Source organism: Natrix helvetica (genome assembly GCF_964273705.1).
Source record: "Natrix helvetica genome assembly, chromosome: 3".
Classification (NCBI taxonomy): domain Eukaryota; kingdom Metazoa; phylum Chordata; class Lepidosauria; order Squamata; family Natricidae; genus Natrix; species Natrix helvetica.
Window position 1 is genome coordinate 9,873,978 of NC_138549.1, and position 14,708 is coordinate 9,888,685.

Genomic DNA, 14,708 nt, shown 5'->3' on the forward strand with positions numbered 1-14,708 from the left:
CCTCAAGCGCAACCGCCGGGCGTTGAGCAGATAGGCGGCTGACCTGTTGGAGGCAGGCAGCAAGCCAAACGAAGCGCCGGACGCACGCCTGGGAGGAGCCCAGCCGGAGGCGGCAGATGCGTCTCTTTGCGGCTGTCTCCCCTCCCCGCCCCTCCCCCTGCCAGCTTCTCGGGATTGAGAATTTGGCTCAGTTCGGTTCCTGGGAATTAAGAGGGAAACCCCCTCCCTCCATTGATTTGCGAGGTGGGGGGGGGAGAAGGATCAACAGCCGCGGGATGGACTCTTCTGTGGAAGAGATGCTGAATTGGTGCTTCCCCATCGCGGCGGCCGTTCTTGGCTGAGCCGATCGGAAGAGCTGCCATCTAGGAAAAGGGGAATCCGTGGCTTTCCAATTATGGGACTCCTTGGGTCACCCCTCCTTCCCTAGGGGGACAGTAAGCAACCTGTTTGCAAAGCAGCAGAAGCCAAGAGAGAGCAGGGAAGAGCAAACGGTGAGGTAAGGTAACCCTTTGTTCCCAGAACGTCACTGTTGACTTTCTCTCCCACTGAGAGGTCTCCAAGGGGAAGGCAACCAGCAATTAGTTGCTTTCAAACCTCACATCACAGGCTCCTTGGGGCATCCAGACGCGGAGAATCACCCCGCAAAGCTCCAGGAAGCCAACATCATTCAACTCATTCATAGATAAGAATGGAAAACAGGCTGCAAACTGGAGACCAGGATTATTGGGGTTGCTTCAGGACACCCCTCTTTTAAGCCAGCAATGCAAGTTTCTTGACCCATCAGGGTCAACCCAGTCAACCAAGCAGAGCAACCAAGAGCAAAGTGAAATTGTAAACAGAGCAATGCTTCCTAAATTATGACAAGAGTTTAATCAATAATATTTCAGTTGATTTTGCGATCTGGCCCCAATCTCTCACTCGTTGACATTCTGTGGCCCCTAATAATTTGGTGTTTCTGGTTTGAGCAAGTTTAGCAGTGTGGCAGCTGGACTTGCCAAGATATTTAGTCACAGGTAACTTGTTGAGTGGCAGCAACAGGTGAAAAGGTGAAAAAAATGTCAGTGACAAATCCCTTTGGCCCCATTTCCATATATGTTATTGAAAAAATAAAAAAAGTTTTTTTAAAAAAAATAACACAATAGAAATAGTAAACAAAACAGTACATAGGGGGGAAAGGAAATGAAGTGGGAGGCAAGAGGATAGAGGAAAGGAAAGTAAGATAGTATAAAGGAAAGGAAAGGAAGAGAAGAAGGAATGGATAGGAAAGGAAAGGAAAGGAAGATAGAAGGAACAAAAAGGAAAGGAATGGAAAGGAAAGGAAACTAAGATAGAAGAAGGAATGGAAAGGAAAAGAAAGGAAGATAGAAAAAAGAAAGGAAATGAAAGGAAAAGGAGAAGGAAAAGGAATGATTATAAGGAAGCAACTTCTGATCTTCTTGATATGTATATTTGTCTCCCCCTAAAGTTATACCATAAATCCCTTTCATCCATAAAGTACCCTTTCCAATTTTCAAACCCAAAAATCACACATACATTTTTGTCTCTCTTTTTTTTCCCGCAAGAAGTCCATGCTACGAGGGATTTCCAGTAAAACTGATAAATATAGACATAGATTGTTCCCTAATCAAACCAGTCAACTCTGCTAGGCGGTTCACCAACCATGCCTCCGTTGTGGCTATTTCAAAGTCTTTCCATTTTTGTGCTGCTTAACCCCAACCCCCCCCCCCCAAAAAAAAAGGCATGGGAATAACCACCAAGTCAGCCAGGGTGGGTCCGTCTCTTTGATGGAGACTTGACCGGAGGTTCTCCCTTAGGGGGCAGTTATAATCAAGTGCTTCTCCAAGGAGGCTGAGTAGAAGCTTCTGAATGAGAAGATCCCTCATTCACAATGGAGTTCCCCCCCACTTCAGAAACAAATGTCTTAGGAGAACTAAGTCTACCCTGCAAACCTTTTGACCCTCATATGTGTTCATGGGTATTCTACTGACTGAACAGAGCATTTTTAAACATCTAAACCAGGGGTGTCAAACTCAATTTCATTTAGAAGTCAAACACAATCATCAGGATTGTGTTTGACTTGGGGGGCCCATCGTGGGTGTGGCCAACTTGATGCCACTCGTGTCAGGGGTGCCTGTGGTTGCCCAAGTGCTCTGTCAGCGAAAACTGACTCCCGAGCTCTGTTTTGGTTACAACGGCCTCCTGCAGCCCTCTGCCAGTGAAATGGCACCTGAGAGGACCACACACAGCCCTCTGTAGCTCCGTTTTCATTGGCAGAGGCACCGTGGGATGATCCTTTGCTGTTTCCAGGGCAGCTCCTCAAGCCAGAACTAAGCACCTCGTGCCTTGAGTTTGACACCCCTGATTTATCTTTTGATGAAAAGAAGGACTAGGGGAGACATGATAGCAGTGTTCCAATATCTCAGGGACTGCCACAAAGAAGAGGAGTCAAGCTATTCCCAAAGTACCCAAGGGTAGGACAAGAAGCAATGGGTGGAAACTAATCAAGGAGAGAAGTAACTTAGAACTGAGGAGAAAATTTCCTGACAGTGAGAACAATTAATCAGTGGAACAGAAATTGCCTCCAGAAGTTGTGAATGCCCCAACACTGGAAGTCTTTAAGAAGATGTTGAATACCCATTAATCTGAAGTGGTGTAGGGTTTCCTGCCTAAGCAGAGGGTTGGACTAGAAGACCTCCAAGGTCCCTTCCAACTCTGTTATTCTATTCTGTTCTGTTCTACTGTATTCTATACCATGTTAATTTATTTAAATTGATTGATTTGGTGGCTGCCCCACTCATAACTCTGGAGCTTACAATTTAAAAGAAGGAAACAGCTAGTATTTAAAACATCTGGACAACACCCTACCAAAGGCTTGGAAGAATAGCCATGTTTCATGACCTCCAGAATAATTTTAGGAGATAATCCCATGGATTTCTTCTGTAGACTTTGTTTATTTGCTAACCTTGAGAAATAAGATACCTTGGGATTTCCTTAGCATTGTATGGAACTGGGATGCTTTGCTCCCTGGTTGATTATTGACCAGATACCTTGGTTGAAGTCCATATTTGTCTTGATTCAAGAGATTGCTTCCTTTATTCTACTCAGAGCGGGTCAAGATAATGCTATTTATAGGTCTCATCTTGGATGACGGAAATGCAAAGCAAGAGAGCTTTGGAGCTTTTGACAGCAATACCTTGAACATGTCATTCCCACATGTCAGCCGGAGGAATGCAGGTTAAAAGGCAGTGGAATAGATTAGGTGCACAAAATGGCTAACAAGGAGTACTGACAAAGCAAATGTTAATGGATTATTCTGCTTTGAGTAGATAAGGGGTGAAATTCCACAGAGTACTATTCACTTCTTAATGGTTGAGTACAAGACTGGAGATAAAGCACCACCACACAGCTAATAGTTACCTGCCCCCTCCATGTATATTTATAGAAGGCCGGGTAGAGAAGGGAAATATTATCTTCCTGTAACTGTTCAGCTCATCTTGCTTAATCACACCTAGTCAGCCAAGTTGAAGGCATTTCTTCATTGACAAATGGTCTATTTTCATTTACGGATATAGCCTGAGTTGAGTTAACAGAAGCTCCTGAAAGGATTGGAAGTGGTATTCAGCAGGTTCTGACCAGTTCTGAAGAACCGCTAGTGGAAATTTTGAGTAGTTTGGAGAACCGGTACCACCTCTGACTGGCCCTGCCTCCATCTATTCTCTCCTCCCAAGTCCCAGCTGATTGGGAGGGAATGGATATTTTGCAGTTTCCTTCCCTTGGAGTGGGGAGGGAATGGAGATTTTGCAGTATCCTTTCTCTCTCATGCCCACCAAATCATGCCCACCAAGTCATGCCTCAGAACCAGTAGTATTTTTTTTAATCCCACCACTGGATTGGAGTAACATATGTAGAACTTGATAGTTGATGCAAGAGGTAGATCTTCACCAGCTTCACCAGGTTTTGGGTTGTAAATGCAAGATAATGTCTTCCTCCAGAAGACTCAGATGCCAAGCCCCTAAAACCAAGAAAGGCTCATTGTGAGACTTCCAAGTGGATTTCAGTATTGTTCCTCACCCGCAGACAGAATCTTGCCAAACTAAAGCATGCCAATACTCCATAAAACATATGCGCCGGGACCTATTAGCTATCTTCACCCTCTCTCCCCACACACAAACTATCTGAACTGTGTCATCTCTTGCTCCTTTGGAATGCATTTCTTCCCTCCTGGGATCCTGGGCCCATTTTATCACACAGTTATGATTGTGATGGACATGGAGCCTTCCTTCTGAGGTCAAATCCATTCCCAGTGGTTGTTAAGTCAGAAGTGTGAATGGGAGGAGGAGGAAAGGAAAAAGGAAAAAGAAAGTAAAAGAAGAAAGAAATAAGGGAAAGGAAAGGAGGAGATGAAAGTAAAAAAAGAAAGGAACGGAAAAGGAGAGGAATAAGGGAAATGAAAGGAAAGGAGGAGAAGAGAGGAAAGGAAAGGAAAAAGGAAAGGAATAAGGGAAAGGAAAGGAAACAAAAGGAAAGGAATAAGGGAAAGGAAAGAAAAGAAAGGAAAGGAAAGAAGGAAAGGAAAGAAAGGAAAGGAATAAAGGAAAGGAAACAAAAGGAAAAGAATAAGGAAAGGAAAGGAAAGAAAGGAAAGGAATAAGGGAAAGGAAAGGAAAAAGTAAAGGAATAAGGGAAAGGAAAGGAGAGGAAAGGAGAGGAAAGAAGGAAAGGAAAGGAAAGGAAAAAGAAAAGGAAGAAGGGAAAGGAAAGGAGAGGAAAGGAGAGGAAAGAAGGAAAGGAAAGGAAAGGAAAAGAAAAGGAAGAAGGGAAAGGAAAGGAAACAAAAGGAAAAGAATAAGGGAAAGGAAAGAAAGAAAGGAAAGGAAAGAAGGAAAGGAAAGAAAGGAAAGGAATAAAGGAAAGGAAACAAAAGGAAAAGAATAAGGGAAAGGAAAGGAAAGAAAGGAAAGGAATAAGGGAAAGGAAAGGAAAAAGTAAAGGAATAAGGGAAAGGAAAGGAGAGGAAAGGAGAGGAAAGAAGGAAAGGAAAGGAAAGGAAAAAGAAAAGGAAGAAGGGAAAGGAAAGGAGAGGAAAGGAGAGGAAAGAAGGAAAGGAAAGGAAAGGAAAAAGAAAAGGAAGAAGGGAAAGGAAAGGAGAGGAAAGGAGAGGAAAGAAGGAAAGGAAAGGAAAGGAAAAAGAAAAGGAAGAAGGGAAAGGAAAGGAAACAAAAGGAAAAGAATAAGGGAAAGGAAAGAAAAGAAAGGAAAGGAAAAAGGGAAAGAAAAGGAGGAGAGGAAAGGAAAGAAGGAAAGGAGGAGAGGAAAAGAAATAAGGAAAGAAAAGAAAAGGAAAAAGGAGAGGAAAGAAGGAAAGAAAAGGAAAAAGGAAAGGAAAGAAGGAAAGGAAAGGAAAGAAAGGAAAGGAATAAAGGAAAGGAAACAAAAGGAAAAGAATAAGGGAAAGGAAAGGAAAGAAAGGAAAGGAATAAGGGAAAGGAAAGGAAAAAGTAAAGGAAGAAGGGAAAGGAATAAGGGAAAGGAAAGGAAAAAGTAAAGGAAGAAGGGAAAGGAATAAGGGAAAGGAAAGGAAAAAGTAAAGGAAGAAGGGAAAGGAAAGGAAACAAAAGGAAAAGAATAAGGGAAAGGAAAGGAAAGAAAGGAAAGGAATAAGGGAAAGGAAAGGAAAAGAGGAGAGGAAAGGAAAGAAGGAAAGGAAAGAAAAGGGAAAGGGAAAGGGAACAAGGGAATGGAGGAGAAGAGAGGAGAGGAAAGAAGGAAAGGAAAGGACCAGTGAGCCTGATTTTGTATATAGGGAGAGATCGTCAGTGGAAGTGCTTCAGTGGAAAGAGAAGGAGAAGCCAAGATACCCCTCCAAATACATAAGCAGCGGTATTCCATCAGTTCTTTACTATTTACCTGCTGTTGGCCTCAGAATAGGAAATTTAGAGTAGATTCTTTTGCCTCACAGAGGCCAAATACATGAACTGCTTACAGTTCTCACTTTTGAATCACCAAAGGAATCCTCCTTGCTCACCTTGGCATTAAACAGGGCTCTCGCGCGCGCCTGAACCTGTTTCAGCATTATCTTTAATACATGCCTCTCCATTTATAATTCATATTTCCCTGACTCCAACTCTGGATTCCTGTTGACTCCTACACACCTTTCTCCTTTTTCCTTTCCTATGGGTCAGATGACAACGCTCTGAGATGTTGTTGGAGTTTATTTATTTAGCAGGCACACCTCCAAGTAAATGTTATTCCTCACTCTTTATTACAATCTGGTGAGAGTCCAATTCCCCCTGCGAAAGCTTGCTTATTTTTATTTAGAGGAACTACAGTACGTTGGACATTTATCAAAAAGCAGAGATCCCAATTGACGGAAGATGATTTCTGAATAAATAGAGAAGGATAGCCATTAAATTGTACCCCAGGATGCCCTTCGGAATCTAAATGGAGATGATAATGAAGTCTACAATGTAAAAAGTAATGACTGCCAATGTTATTTCGTTTTGGAGCAGGATTTTAATTAACGGCTTCTGTGTGAATGGGGAGCTCTATGATAAGATGCGTAACCTGGCTTGGGAGCTTTTGCTATCCGTTTATGTGACCTGAAATCAGAGGCGTGAAAACAAGAATCCATTCACAGATTTACTTGGGTTAATCATGAGTTTATTATTTCATTTTCTTAGCTCATAAGAAACAGGTGTGTAAACACAACAACCAAGCATGCCCAGGTGATTTAGGGTAAGTCTAGCATCTGACTGAAAAGTTGGGTACTGAACTCAGTTTATTAAATAACAATCTCACCACAAATGTAGGCTCCCTTTCATTTTTTTTATTCTGTAAAGTCATTTCTATTATTTTTGTAATCAGTTCAAAGGACTGACACAACTTGATCAGTATGTACAGCAAAGTATGTAGTAAGGGACGCAGTGGCTCAGCAGCTAAGATGCTGAGCTTGTCGATCAGAAAGGTCAGCAGTTCGGCGGTTCGAATCCCTAGCGCCATGTAACGGAGTGAGTTCCCGTCACTTGTCCCAGTTTCAGCCAACCTAGCAGTTTGAAAGCACGTAAAAATGCAAGTAGAAAAATAGGAACCACCTTTGGTGGGAAGGTAACAGCGTTCCGTGCACCTTTAGCATTTAGTCATGCCGGCCACATGACCATGGAGATGTCTTTGGACAGCGCTGGCTCTTCAGCTTCAAAACGGAGATGAGCATCGCCCCCTAGAGTTGGGAATGACTGGAACATGTGCGAGAGGAACCTTTACCTTTACAGCAAAGTAAGTGTATAATAAATGACATCAGGTGATATATTGGATTCAGATTGATCTCAAAGTCCTAGCTTAACACGGATACTCAGCTAAAAAAAAAACAACTTTAAAAACATTGCACATTTTCAGTGATGTTTTGATTTGTTTAAAAAAAAAAAGAACTGTAACAGTAAAGATGTTGTCCTCAAAAGACCCATAAGAGTGACAAACACACACAAAGCAGAGGAACCGTTTGGTTAAAAAAAAACTGAAAAAGAGCCAGGTTATGTTTAATAAATTCACCCAAAAAAAATAATACATACATATACATACATACATACATACATACATACATACATACATACATATTGTGTGTGTGTGTGTGTGTGTGTGCGCGCGTGTGTGTGTGTACGTGTGTACGTGTTTTATATATATATAATACAGCCCAGGTTCAAATCCCAGTAAGGGTATTGCTAGCTGATGAGAGCTAAATAGCTTGAAATAGATCTATACTAGTCTCCCTTTATTTATTTATCAGCACAAATACAAATATATATATACATATTCCTTGGCCAATGGATCTCAATGGAAGGTGATACAATAAAGGAAATTGAACAGCGTGTTAAATGGGGTTGGCAGGCATTCAGCAAGCTAAGCATAATTTTCAAGAACAACCTTTCCCCTATCCCGGAAAAGTTTCCAATCAGTGTCTGCTACCTGCTCTAACATATACAATACAATACAATACAATAGTAGAGTTGGAAGGGACCTTGGAGGTCTTCTAGTCCAACCCCCTGCCTAGGCAGGAAACCCTATACCGTTTCAGACAAATAGCTATCCAACATCTTCTTAAAGACTTCCAGTGTTGGGGCATTCCAGTGTCGGCGAAACAAGGACAGTAACCTCACAAGCGATGCAAAAGCTACGCGGGGTGCAGAGAGCCATGGAAAGATACATGCTCGGCATCACAAGACAAGATAGAAAGAGCTGCACATGGATTAGAGAACAAATGAAAATATGCGATATCATCAAGAGAGTAAAAGAATTGAAATGGAAAGGGGCTGATCAAAGAGCAAGAAGAACTAAGGGCAGCTGGACCAAGGCAGTCATAGAATGGATCCCACTTGATTTAAAAACATCCACGAAAGAGACCTAAAACAACATGGATCGACAACACCAGCAAGTATTGCAGGCCCAATTGGCAAAAGAAAGCTCAAGACAGTATTGGCTGGAAACATGTGAAAGATGCCTTCATCCTGCAGTGGATAGACAATGAGGAAAGGAGGAGGAGGAGGAGGAGGAGGAGGAGGAGGAGGAGGAGGAGGAGGAGGAGGAGGAGGAGGAGGAGGAGGAGGAGGAGGAGGAAGAAGAAGAAGAAGAAGAAGAAGAAGAAGAAGAAGAAGAAGAAGAAGAAGAAGAAGAAGAAAGAGGAGGAGGCGGAGAAAGAAAGAGGAGGAGGAGGAGGAGGAGGAGGAGGAGGAGGAGGAGGAGGAGGAGGAGGAGGAGGAGGAGGAAGAAGAAGAGGAGGAAGTGGTGGTAGTAGTAGTAGTAGTAGTAATAGTAGTAGTAGTAGTAGTAGTAGTAGTAGTAGTAGTAGTAGTAGTAGTAGTAGTAGTTACTTAATTTATAATAGTCACACTCAGTCCAACTCACCTACAGGGCTGTTTTTGTGGGGTAACTACAAGGAAGAAGAATTGTTAGGTGCATTTGCACCTTGAGTTATCTATAGAAGCAACACTGGGATAAAAAATACTGTAAATAAATAAATAAACATGCTGCTAAATTTAGTCTTCTTCTGAATGACTTGCAGATACTTTTGTCCTAATTCAGACCGTGTTTTGCATGCATCAGGGTCTGTATCAACTCAAGGCTGGAACTGGGTCTGTGCCATGCAGCATTTTCGGATGGATTTATCCTATGAGTAAAGAAATAAATTTGGGAGTAATGGCTCATAATGCCTTGTGGAAATAGCTCTCCCCAGAGCCTGGGTGGGTGCCTATCTTGACAGTTTTCCAAACACCAGTTAAGATCAAGAGATTTTATTTTAATTCTTTTTAATACCTCATTTCTTTTCAGTGCCAGGAGCCTCTCTGCTACATGACTACAGTAGCATGCAAAATTCATAGATAGAGGAATAAATTTTGGAACTGGGATTCTTTGCCCGTAAACTAGGAGTAAAGTTCATGGCAATTGGTAGGCCTTGCTTGCAAGGACAGAGTTACTGGGTTGCACTAGGAATCAGAAGAACAGTTGATGACAGTGTAACAGTGATGGGGTAGGTAGTAGAAGGGATGAACTTCTCTATTCTTTTATCTATGCTGAGATTTATTCTATTGATACCTTGAACATATACTGGCTGGTGTCCAATGCACCAGGTGTTATATTTTGCATGGATATTATGGTTCCTTCCATAGTAACCCCAAGTGCTGGGAGTCCTCTCCATAAGCTGTGATGAATGACTACTAGACAGAGAAAGTGGGTGTTTTCTTCATCCCCACCCCCACAACACGACCACTTACAAGTCCTTTTGGTCCACAGCCAGTAATTTTCATCGAAACTATTTCTTTCAGGATCAGTTTTTTTTTTTACAAAATATAAACCTTACTAATCCCAGCTAATTTTACACTGAGCATCCCATCACCGCCAACAGAAATGTCAGTCTACATCTATTTTAAGTATGTAAGTTCACATGTTCAGCATATTAATGATCCATTCTAAGACAAAAGATACCTGGTATTTTGTCCCATAAGTACTGCCAATAAATTCACCCTCGGGAGCTTGGAAGTAAGCAATGTTTTTGTCTCTCAAAAGGTTCCATGATGCCCCCATTGGGTCCAAGTGTAGGCAAAGGACAGGCAGAGCCTGGGGTTGGAGCAAGAGAGGAATCAGTCTGGAATCATTATGTTTCCATAAATGGTTCAACTCCAATCTGTTGTTCTGACCTAGGCTTCCCCAAAAAGCACGAAGCAGATTCCTGGTCCCGACAAAACACATTTTATTAAACGAATGTGAATTCCTCTCATTCGCATTCAGCAAAGGCCTGGTCAACAATCTTTCAAAGGTGAATTTATGACCACAGACCTTATCTAGCTTGGAAAGCTGCCAGGTAAATATTTTCTAAATGCAAGTGCTGTGCAAGGAAAGACTTGGCACAGAGTTTCTGAGATTCATGGACAGATCTTCACACTCCTGAAAGGAAGGAAGGAAGGAAGGAAGGAAGGAAGGAAGGAAGGAAGGAAGGAAGGAAGGAAGGAAGGAATTGTTTCCTGCAAAAGCCCACTCCCCTTTCACTCCTCTTTTATTTCCAATGGGAGGGGGAATTCACCGTCCACCTGTGGCTTTACTCCCAAGTTGACACCTGATTTCTGAGTTGTTCTTTTCTTCTGGCACCTCTGCTCATGCACACACTGGGAACAGGCTCCAGCTGTTCCTCTGCCTCACTGCTGTCTAGCTCCATAGGCACCTCATCACTGCCAGATGGCCTCAACCCCGTCTCTGCCTCTGATGCAGAACCCTCGTCCCAGCCTTCCCCAGCCTCCAAGCCTGGCCCATGCTCCTCCCCAAACTCCTCACTGTCCGACTCTGCTGCCAGCTCCAGTGGCCACTGTCGGGCCACAACACTTAGTGCCAATTTAGTGCTGACCACTAGTTGACTATATTTTTATATGTAGATATGAACAATAAATCTGCTTGATTGGAACTTAACGTGTGGTGCTAATCTTTTGCACTTAACACAAGGTTGCCAGGGCTGCCCTATTTTTGAAGAAACAACTAAGAAGATTGGAGAATAAACTAAGCTTTTAACGAAATTGAACAGAAAAATATATATTGGGACTGTGGAATAAAAATGCCTACGGTTCTAATAAACAACAGATCAATAGCTAATCCTTCTTACATTTGTCTACTTTATCTTTCTTCATTTCTTCAGTAAGCCACAAGCACAACTAAATATTTTAAAAATCCTGCTGTCTTTCCCTTTCCTTATGTCTCTTTACAGGACTGATTTTACCACTCACCCCAGCCTACAATATAGTAATTCAATAAAAGAGCAAATTCAGAACCAGAAAGAAAGTGTATTGTTTTGTGTTCTTCTTCCATTGCCCTTCTACAAATTCCTGTTTTGTGACTCTTTTGTTGTTGTTAGTTGTAAAGTCATGTCCGACCCATCGTGACCCCATGGACAACATTCATCCAGGCCTTCCTGTCCTCTACCATTCCCTGGAGTCCATTTAAGCTCATGCCTACTGCTTCGGTGACTCCATCCAGCCACCTCGTGCTCTTTCATTGCCTTCTTTTGCCCTCAGTCTTTCCCAGCATTAGGCTCTTCTCCAGGGAGTCCTTCCTTCTCATTAGGTGGCCAAAGTATTTGAGTTTCATCTTCAGGATCTGGCCTTCTAAAGAGTAGTCAGGGATGCTCTCCTCTAGGACTGACCAGTTTGATTATCTTGTAGTCCAAGGGACTCACAGGAGTCTTCTCCAGCACCAGAGTTCAAAGGCCTCAATTCTTTAGCGCTCAGCCTTTCTTATGATCCAACTTTCACAGGCATCCATTGCAACTGGGAAAACCATAGCCTTGATTACAGGCACTTCTGTTGGCAGGGTGATGTCTCTGCTTTTTAGGATGCTATCTAGATTTGTCATAGCTTTCTTCCCCAGGAGCAAGCATCTTTTAATTTCTTGGCTGCAGTCCCTATCTGCGGTGATCTTGGAGCCCAGGAAATAAGTATAAATATTTGTATATGCAACTAGGAAAGCCGTAAGAGGAATTCAGAAGCCTTTGGATGAACTGAGAAAGATCCCAAAGGTGGTACAAAACAAAGGTTCAAAGGATCTGCTCAGCATAAGTAGCCTGAAATTAGTCTTCCGTGTAGTGCTCGCAGGAAAAGAGTTTATTGCATTACACAGCTTCGAAATTCCTTGTTGCAAACTGCACAGCTCAATGGATGATCAGTTTTGCCAAATAATGGTAATTTATTCATTATTTATTTATCAAACGTTGACACTGCCCATTTCTCTCAAAGAGGAACTCTGTGCAGTGGAGAATTAAAACCTTAAAACATGAAAAATGTCTCCTACGCTCGTTGTACTGAAATCATTCCACGAAAGCAGCGGAGCAAAGTGTCAATTGGCCGAGGTTGCTTGGCCTTATGCGTTGCCAAGTTCAGGAAATGCTAAATCAGCTCCATAGGGAGGAGAAAGGTGCATCAGTGATGTCACATACCACAGGACCAAATGCTGCAGAAGCAGGGTGGGATTCAGACGGTTCAGACCAGTTTGGGCGAAGCGGTAGCTGCAATGTTCAGTTGAGAGCGAACCGGTTCGCTCTGATGATCAAGTTGGCCCGCCTGTCCACCCTTGCGCTTTACTTATCTATATCCTCTCAACAGATTCACGTGGCAGAGAGGATCGTTGCACTTCAGCTGTATTATTCCCCAAGAAGTATCATGGATGGTAAGTTTTGGCAAAACTGCGCACGTGAAACACACGATCACCGAACCAGTTGTTAAACTGGCAGGATCCCACCACTGTGCAGAAGGTATGAGGCGGGAAACCGGCGGGAGAATCCTTACCAGCCCAGTTCAAATAAACAAAGAGGAGCCACGTTCTACAGGATGCCAACTCTCCCTTGTCAAGTAGTATCTTCCAGAGTAGCTGCGTATAGCAATGCCTTCCTGCATACAGATCAAATGCCAAAGACGTTCCCTTGAGTCATGTGACTTCATGGGAAAAAGAAAGAAAAGAAAAAAAGGATGGGCAGCTTGGCTTGTTTGTTCAAGTAGAAAGTACTTAAACCGAGCTCCAGACTGGCACCACCGTGGATTTTCTGACGGTGTCATGCAACAATGATTTATATGCACGTGGCATGACTCTCAGAGCTCCTCTTGCAGATAAATGTGCCAAACACCTGCTTTTTTAGAAGGGATCATCCAATTCCTGATGTCTGTGTGCCTAAAAAGATTCTAGGCAGCGTTTATCCCCGGGATCGCTTTATGCAACCTCACACTTCTGAGAAACCTTCTGTAGCTTGCGCGGAGTTTAATTCCATTCTGACATGGCTGTGCCTCGCCGTTACTGATACCGCAGTGGCTTGTTCATTAACATCCACCCGAGTTTAGAAGCTGCATTTCCCCAGGCCTTGCATTATAGGGGCTGCCCTTTTCCCAAACTGAGGCTAGACAGGCTTTCAGAAGACACATTACCCCCCCCTCCATTCTTCCAGCCTGAAAAATCCCAAGAGTGCTCAGCCGAAATTTGGCAGCAAGTCCTCATTTCTTTTGGCAGCTCCGTTCCTCAATATAGCGTTTTTTTCCTCTTAAATAAGTCTAACAGAGGCATGTGAGCCAGTTTTAATTATTAATGCAATGAGCACATTAAGCTAAGCCTCTCTTTTGTTTTATGCCTTCCAGTATCTCAACAAGCACGCACTGAAGAGGGGTCAAAATGGGACGTTCCTCCAGCAATCATCTGCCCATAAGCGTCCCTAGGAAGGAAGCCTGTTCTGACCCAGATCCCCAAACACAATAAACCCTATGGAGTTAAATCAGTGATTCCTTTATTAGGAGCACCAGCAGCCTGGGCAAAAGGTTTCTCTCTCAATGCAGGCTAACAAGGCCGTATGTTCAAAAGATGAATAGTTATCTGTCACACCTATTCATCTCTGTCCCCTGCCTTTTATCCCCAGAGCTACAGTGGGGTTCTGCTAGTAGCGATGGCTCTTCTGTCCCAAGGACTGGCCCATAGATTTCCACTGCTCTCCTCTCCTCTGCCTTCTGTGCATCTGCGTGTCAGGTGCTGGACCCAGCTGTTCCTCCTCTTCCTCATCTGCCACCGACAGAACTGGGAGCTGTTGACTCTCCATCTGAGGACTAACATATGGCCCAAGCTCCGCCTTTGCATCTCCCTCTTCCAACTCCATTCCCTCTCCCCCCTCGGAGCTCTCAGGTAGCCTTGATGCTGATCCCAACTCCCACGCCTCCTCCGCCTCCTCTGATTCAGCTGCTGGAGAGGCTAGTGGCTGACCGGCCATAACATAGCCAGTGATCCAACATTGCCTCAAAATGTTGTGGTGCCAACTGCTTTGTGTATACATTTGAGGATCGTCCCAATGTGCAAGCTGAAAGGCAGCCCTTGTTCCATAATGTCCCAATGTGCGTTTTGTCATTTAAGCAGGATTGTGCTTAGGTCTAGGCTTCTGGATCAGGTTGTAAATCCCTGAGCTGAATTTCCTGGAAATGTTAAGCCATACCTTCTTGGGGATCATTTCTGACCATGAATGTGAATTTTAATCATTGGGCTTGAGAAAAAAATAATAATGAGTCTCATGCAATTGACTGACATATTTGCCTCCTTCAGCAAACAGTGTGGAGACACCTTCACATCTTAAGCTTCCACAGTTGAAATTTAAGCGCAAAATCTGGCTCTGTTATTTTGGTCTTGTTTTGGGTTGGGTTGGGGTATCTTGTCTT